The sequence below is a fragment of the Atta colombica genome, unplaced genomic scaffold, assembly GCF_001594045.1.
Source record: "Atta colombica isolate Treedump-2 unplaced genomic scaffold, Acol1.0 scaffold33, whole genome shotgun sequence".
NCBI classification, from domain to species: Eukaryota; Metazoa; Arthropoda; class Insecta; order Hymenoptera; family Formicidae; genus Atta; species Atta colombica.
The window spans coordinates 1,365,953-1,368,488 of NW_017259437.1; the positions used below are offsets into that span (position 1 = coordinate 1,365,953).

The 2,536-nt window shown below is 27.0% G+C and overlaps 1 protein-coding gene across 1 annotated transcript in view; it reads left to right on the forward strand.

Moving 5' to 3' along the window:
• Positions 1-2,536, forward strand: part of LOC108690579 — a 20,728-nt gene that overhangs the window by 17,077 nt on the left and 1,115 nt on the right. The gene's annotated exons all lie outside the window — the stretch shown is intronic.

Genomic DNA, 2,536 nt, shown 5'->3' on the forward strand with positions numbered 1-2,536 from the left:
TAAATATCATCTAATGTAATGTTAGTATTTTTTAAAAAGATTATTATATTTTTTATTAAATTTATTTTTATTCTGTTGATAGAATCTCGACAATGACACTAAAAAAAAGTATTTAATTTTAAGATATTAAAATGTTTTATTATTTTTCTCTTCGTTTTTTTAAACATACATTTAAAGATAGTTTAATTTTAAACTTTTTCAATAAATAGAATATTATATTTCGATTTAAAATATTAAAAGTTTAGAATTAAAATAAGTTTTATTATTAAACGTTTGTTTTGCAAAGATGTTTTAAACATAAACATTTTAGACATTTTATACTTTTTAGTGAACCTATTTCATAAAAATTATTAGGCTATTTGAAATTTCTATTCTGACTAGCGACCCTAAACAGCAGGATTAAATTGGTTATAGACAATTAAATTGATATATAGACGTATAGTACGCACATGTCGAGTGCTCGTAAATCACAGACACTAATTAGAAGTACCACTTAAATTAAGAACACTTATTTTCCTTGCATTAAGTTATCACATTTCGTGAAAATTATAGACACACCCAAGTTAATTTTTAAATTGGATATATCGCCACATGTCTTTCAATTTGATAGAAAGCGAATAATACGCACATAACGTTATTCCTTGGAAAAGATGAATTTTATTTTTGTTTTGAAAAGCAGACTAAATGTATCCGTAGATTAAGAAACGTGATACTCTAAGAGATTACGGATTTCGAGATAAATAGCAGGGTTACTTTCTATTTCTTGTTTCTATTAAAAGCTTTTTTATCCTCAATTAAATCGGAGTCTTGTTTTTCTTAATAGAGTAATTATTTTAAAACCATGCTATTATAACATTTTTTCTTTTCCTTCTCTCTCTCTCTCTCTCTCTCTCTCTCTCTCTCTCTCTTTCTCTCTGTAGGAATTATTGGAAAAAATATTTTAGCTCTTAATTGTTAGATAATTAATGATAGGCGTGTCTCTTGATACGATTTACATTAACTTCAGTAATATACTACGCTAGAGCGTATATCAGCATAAATTTTTAATTCACGTTATAGACATTCTACATGTGTTCTTCTACTTAAAGACATTCTGTTAATAAATTTATATCATTCGATTGTACATAAGTATATCTGCAATTGATGTACGATGGACTGTACAATAATAAATATCGTCGATATAGAACGAAGCGTTTGCATACAATAAGTGCATCTGCATTTTACACGCAACTTGCTAGAAATTTCAAAGTCAGTCTTTTTATAGCAAGGTGCAAACACAGTTTCCGCGGATGCCGCAGTGAAATCGATGGTGACGCTTTGCTGAGACTATGGCGGGGTAAACGCATCGGAAATAAGAGGAGATGCAGAAAGAAACTAGGCCACTAGAGCGGAGATAACAAGAAACCGATATGAAAAGAGTTGAACACTTTCAAAGAAAGAGATATTCATGGATATGATTTTTAAAATTTTTACATTCAGATGATCCTTGGTCATTTGTAAGAAGAAATTTGTCTGCACCAATGTCTTCAATTCGATGCATGTCAAATGTATATCTACAGTTACGGTCCGTGTGTGAAACAGAAGTAATATTGCTTGGCGAAGCATGTCCGCAGAAAATTGCTCAATATGTCCAGCTATAATTTTATTTACATGTACATATTGACATTATAGTACTTAATTCAGTATATTATTGAAAAAATTGCTAAAGTGACTGTAAACAAATATATGTGTGAAAATGAATATTTCTTCCAAAGTAATATCCTCTTTCAATTTATAACTGATTAGGAAGCAATGTAATTTCTAAGAATTTGCTCTTTTTACGAAGAATAATAAAAAATTAGTCATTGAAAAATAGCAGGATTATACAATAATTAATTAACTATTATAATAATTGGGATATAAATTGGATATAAAGTATAACTGTGTTGTAATTGAGTATATTTTTTTATTTGTATCCATTTAATCATTTTTTTTTTAATTATTCGAAAACCGTATTACTTTATAAAATACATTATTATTATCTCTTGTTAGTTTATAAAATCCATTATTACCTCTTGTTACTTTATAAAATACATTATTATTATCTCTTATTACTTTATAAAATACATTATTATTATCTCTTAGATCTTTACTCGCTATGGAACTTTACAGAATTAATGATGAACTCTAAAGACAGTTTTCTAGTCTACAATACAGTTTAGAAGGAAAATGCACTGCATCCTACAATGTATTGTATTTTTATTTTTACATATTATTTTTCTTTCTATCTCTTTCTTTCTCTTTCTATTTTTTCCTTCTTTTTTTTTTGTTCTCTCTATCCATTTATCTCAATTGACTTTTCTCGTGTTTGCCTAAAAATAACGATTCTTTTTCTTTTTTGGAGAATCAATAAAGTGTCATTGAAATAAGGAATACACTCTCCTGAGAATAGAAATCTGTACTGTTTTATCCTATTTTATTTAATTCGATAACCAGTAATATTATATTCCGTGTAACATAAGCTACTTATTATTATATAAAATATATATATATTTAT